Genomic DNA, 6,000 nt, shown 5'->3' with positions numbered 1-6,000 from the left:
AGGGGCGGACGGAGTGGTGGCCCGTACGTCCCCGTACTCGTTTAAAGATCTGGCAGATTGTCTGTTGTTCGCATTACTTTTCTTCTTGTTTCGACAATCTCTCGAAACATGACCCTGCATCCCTCAGTGAAAGCAGATTCGATTTTCTTTACAATCCTTACGCTTGTGACCCAGCTTATTGCATCTGTAGCATTGTACTGTTGTGTTGAAAACTCTGCGTTCTTGTTTCTGGATCTCATTCGGTCGTCTTAGTGCTTCCACGAAACCAACAGCTGATTCTACAGCTTCCTGAAACGTTTTACGTCGCGCCAATCTAACAGCTTTGCTTAATTCCTCTCCGTGCAACCCATGATGAATGCATGTGTCCAAAGCTCTCTGGTCGGCTCCGAACAACTGAATTCGATTTTCATTTTTATCTTCTACTAACTCGTACGTTTGAGCGTTGATGTTTCGAATTCTGTCGGCAAACTGCTCGATAGATCCGTCTCGTCGCATTCGCAAACTGTGAAGCTGCTCTCTGTAAAATCTGTTCGCGTTTTTATGTTTAAATCTCTGAACAACAATCGTTCTAAACTCATCGTTATCTTGTGTTTTCAGCCAAGTAGGCTCCGCGCTAATGAAATCTTGTGCTGCTCCCTGAATTCTTAATTTGGAAACCACTAGCTTATCGTAATCTGTCCAGGATCCTTTCTTTATTGAAGTTGTACTGCATGAACTATCATTTGACAAGTCTCTCGGAATGTTACGCTCGCTTCTTTCTGCTTCTGCAGTTCATTAATAACAGTTTGTAGATCGACAACGTTACTCTGACTGGATTGCGACATTTCGTCTAATTTAACGCCAATGAGTCACTCAAAGGTAAAATAAAAATCCATCACTGCCTTTCGTATTCTAGCCAAACTGGAGTGGACCAACCAGAATTCCAGCGTTGGATGTACCCGCATAGTCGGAAGATGATGCTGCTACTGCTCGAAGTTCACGTTGTACTGCGCCTCTTCAGGACTGTAGATTTTCCATAATTATCCCCATACTGACACCACTTCTTTAAGTGGGTTAGCCTGTGTTGTTGCCCCGGATGATGATTACAAGAATATTGTCAGGATTTGTAAGCGGTGGGTCCTTGAGCTATGGCAATACGGGAACATGAGAAGTAAGTTTAAACAATTTTTTAAACAAAAGCAGGTTATAAAACACGCACGCTACGCGCACCCATCATCACTGTGCCTGACGTCCTAACACCGGCTAATTACGGTCGTATCGAAAGGCTCCATGGTGAGCTAAGGAAAGGGACATACTCGCGCCCGAGGCCGCGCTAGTTAATACTGCCCGCTGCGGACGACGGCCAGTCGCCTACTCCCCGTCGCAGTGCGGCCGAACGCGCGTCTACCGACCAAGCAAACTGTCTGCATTCCAGATAGGCCGGCTGACGAGCGTGTGTTAACGCACCGTACAGCTGCGCGCAATCCGTAGACCCTTACACTGCTAATATTTACCAAAGGCCTTCTGTGACCTGTATCGATAGGTGTGTAGGTGTTCTTTGATTTATGATTACGGCGGAAGCGTGTTACCTATAGTAGTTTTCGCGCTCCCAACAAGTCAGACAGTTAGCAGTCAGTTTGAAACACTCTTGGTACCGAGGATATGTGATGGGTAGACGCAGGTGAGACATGGCACTAGCAGTCGACAATTTGGTGAGAACGTTCCATTTATTCATTTTGGTTGCTAATATGCCAGGTGCTGCGGTTTATTCATTCATGTGGTAGTTTCACACGGTTTATTGTTCATTAATTTCGCCTGGTGAACTTGTGGTGATTTGCAAAGGCGAGCTGTTAATTAGACGTGTGGTGTTACAAATGTTAAGTCATCATGTTTCTGGTGAACTTGAAGTGGGTTACAGGATCGTGCTCTTGTCATTCGTTTCGAATCATTATCCACTCAATTCCGTCATTCTCTCCTACAATTTAAACCATTCGCTATTTCATTGGAAGTCGTGCCATATTTTTTGGTCATCAGTCTACTGACTGGTTTGATGCGGCCCGCCACGAATTCCTTTCCTGTGCTAACCTCTTCATCTCAGAGTAGCACTTGCAACCTACGTCCTCAATTATTTGCTTGACGTATTCCAATCTCTGTCTTCCTCTACAGTTTTTGCCCTCTACAGCTCCCTCTAGTACCATGCAAGTCATTCCCTCATGTCTTAGCAGATGTCCTATCATCCTGTCCCTTCTCCTTATCAGTGTTTTCCACATATTCCTTTCCTCTCCGATTCTGCGTAGAACCTCCTCATTCCTTACCTTATCAGTCCACCCAATTTTCAACATTCGTCTATAGCACCACATCTCAAATGCTTCGATTCTCTTCTGTTCCGGTTTTCCCACAGTCCATGTTTCACTACCATACAATGCTGTACTCCAGACGTACATCCTCAGAAATTTCTTCCTCAAATTAAGGTCGGTATTTGATATTAGTAGACTTCTCTTGGCCAGAAATGCCTTTTTTTGCCATAGCGAGTCTGCTTTTGATGTCCTCCTTGCTCCGTCCGTCATTGGTTATTTTACTGCCTAGGTAGCAGAATTACTTAACTTCATTGACTTCGTGACCATCAATCCTGATGTTAAGTTTCTCGCTGTTCTCATTTCTACTACTTCTCATTACCTTCGTCTTTCTCCGATTTACTCTCAAACCATACTGTGTACTCATTAGACTGTTCATTCCGTTCAGCAGATCATTTAATTCTTCTTGAATTTCACTCAGGATAGCAATGTCATCAGCGAATCGTATCATTGATATCCTTTCACCCTGTATTTTAATTCCACTCCTGAACCTTTCTTTTATTTCCATCATTGCTTCCTCGATGTACAGATTGAAGAGTAGGGGCGAAAGGCTACAGCCTTGTCTTACACCCTTCTTAATACGAGCACTTCGTTCTTGATCGTCCACTCTTATTATTCCCTCTTGGTTGTTGTACATATTATATATGACCCGTCTCTCCCTATAGCTTACCCCTACTTTTTTCAGAATCTCGAACAGCTTGCACCAGTTTATGTTGTCGATCCCTTTTTACAGGTCGACAACCACTTGCATGAACATCAAAAGCTCAGATGGAAACCCAGTTCTAAGCACAGAAGGGAAAGCAGAAAGGTCGAAGGAGTATATAGAGGGTCTATAAAGGGGCGATGTTCTTGAGGACAATATTGTAGAAATGGAAGAGAATGTAGATGAAGATGAAATAGGATATATTATACTGCGTGAAGAGTTTGTCACAGCACTGAAAGACCTAAGTCGAAACAAGGCCCCGGGAGTAGACAACTTTCCATTAGAACTACTGACAGCCTTGGGAGAGCCAGGACTAACAAAACTCTACCATCTGGTGAGCAAGATGTATGAGACAGGCGAAATACCCTGTGACTTCAAGAAGAATATAATAATTCCAATCCCAAAGAAAGCAAGTGTTGACAGATGTGAAAATTACCAAACTATCAGTTTCATAAGCCACGGCTGCAAAATACTAACACGATTTTTTTACAGACAAGTGGAAAAACTGGTAGAAGCTGACCTCGGGGAAGATCAGTTTCGAATCCGTAGAAATGTTGGAACACGTGAAGCAATACTGACTCTACGACTTATCTTAGAAAATAGATTAAGGAAAGGCAAAGCTACGTTTCTAGCATTTGTAGACTTAGAGAAAGCTTTTGACAACGTTGACTGGAATACACTCTTTCAAATTCTAAAGGTGGCAGGGGTAAAGTACAGGGAGCGAAAGGCTATTTACAATTTGTACACAAACCAAATGGCAGTTATAAGAGTCGAGGGGCATGAAAGGGAAGCAGTGGTTGGGAAGGGAGTGAGACAGGTCTGTAACCTCTCCCCAATGTTATTCAATCTGTATATTGATTAAGCAGTGAAGGAAACAAAAGAAAAATTCGGAGTAGGATTTAAAATCCATGGAGAAGAAATAAAAACTTTGAGGTTCGCCGATGACATTGTAATTCTGTCAGAGACAGCAAAGGACCTGGAAGAGCAGCTGAACGGAATGGACAGAGTCTTGAAAGGAGGATTTAAGATGAACATCAACAAAAGCAATTCGAGGATAATGGAATGTAGTCGAATTAAATCGGGAGATGAAACTTCCTGGCAGATTAAAACTGTATGCCGGACCGATACTCGAGCTCGGGACCTTTGTCTTTCGCGGGCATGTGCTCTACCAACTGAGCTACCCAAGCACGACTCCCGCCCCGTCCTCACAACTTTAATTCCGCCAGTACCTCGACTTCTACCGGGTGATACTGCGGGAATTAGATTAGGAAATGAGGCGCTTAAAGTAGTAAATGAGTTTTGCTATTTGGGGAGCAAAATAACTGATGGTGGTCGAAGTAGAGAGGATATAAAATGTAGACTGGCAATGGGAAGGAAAGCATTTCTGAAGAAGAGAAATTTGTTAACATCGAGTATAGATTTAAGTGTCAGGAAGTCATTTCTGAAAGTATTTGTATGGAGTGTAGCCATGTATGGAAGTGAAACGCGGACGATAAATAGTTTAGACAAGAAGAGAATAGAAGGTTTCGAAATGTGGCGCTACAGAAGAATGCTCAAGACTAGACGGATAGATAACATAACTAATGCGGAGGTATTGGATAGAATTGGGGAAAAGAGAAATTTGTGGCACAACTTGAATAGGAGAAGGGATCGGTTGGTAGGGCATATTCTGAGGCATTAAGGGATCACGAATTTAGTATTGGAGGGCAGCGTGGAGGGTAAAAATCGTAGAGGGAGATGAATACGCTAAACAGATTCAGAAAGATGTAGATTGCAGTAGGTACTGGGAGATGAAAAAGCTTGCACAGGGCAGCGTAGCATGGAGAGCTGCATCAAACCAGTCTCTGGACTGAAGACAACAACAGCAACAACACGTTATAACACAGAAACTTATTACCGTACGAGGACCAAACTTGGTAGCATTAATGCCAAAATTTTGAAATTGTAAAGAGACTTTATGGACACCCTGTATGTTATAAGGTATGCTTGTTTCCTCCTTTGATATGCCGCGCTTCAAATCAACACATGTGTGAATGTTCCCTCGCTAAACGCATCTCAGGCATCCCCACAACTACAAATCACAAGGAGTGATATAGGGTGATAGTGCCGGCCAACCATTTGGAAACGATCGGCTGACAATTCGATCATTTCCAAATGTGTTTCGGAGAAGCAAGTGAACTTCACGAGGGAGGTGGGGCCCCATCTTGCATGAAAACTGTGGAGTTCAATGCGTGTCTCTTCTATATGGCGGGTATGACTTGCTGGCGAAACATGTCGCGTTAACGCTGGCCAGTCACACTGCACGTCTTTGGCCCTTGAGCGCCAACCTGTTCAAAAAGGAATGGACCAATGATGAACGTGGCTGTGACGCCCCACCATACGGTGACACGTTCACCATACAGAGGAACTTCACGCCCATTGACTGGAGGTGAAGATCCCAACACTTGAAAATTCTGTGTGTTCACCTCACCCGCCAGAGAAAAATGAGCTTCCGTCTGTCCATAGGATGGTTCAGCGCCAGTCTTCGTTAGCTTCAGTCCTTGCGAGAAAGTGGAGAACGAAGTCAACACGTCTTTGTGCGTGCTGTCGTGCAAGCTGCTGTACGGTGTGGATCTTGTATGGATACCATTTGAGAATGGTTCGAAGCACCTTCGACCACATGTAGTGCAGTCGGTCGTCGACCTCTTCCCGGAGCGACGCCCATTTCTCCAGTTGATTCGAACATCTTCATCGTACTCCGCACAGCAGGTGGAGAAAGAAGACCCTTCCGTAATCTCTTCAAACGGTGCTATTCTCGAAGTGCAGACGCAGCTGCTCTTTTGATAATACAGCTTCACCAATAATGTCCTGCTCCTTTTGTCCAAGCTTATGTTGACACGTCAGGAAACGCACTGCGACTAGTCAGGTGTGGGGGACAATGAATCACGATGAATGATCACGGCACCTGGTGGCCATAGTTGGAAC

This window comes from Schistocerca nitens, chromosome 1 (assembly GCF_023898315.1).
Source record: "Schistocerca nitens isolate TAMUIC-IGC-003100 chromosome 1, iqSchNite1.1, whole genome shotgun sequence".
In the NCBI taxonomy this organism is placed as follows: domain Eukaryota; kingdom Metazoa; phylum Arthropoda; class Insecta; order Orthoptera; family Acrididae; genus Schistocerca; species Schistocerca nitens.
Note: the sequence above shows the minus strand (reverse complement) of the source record.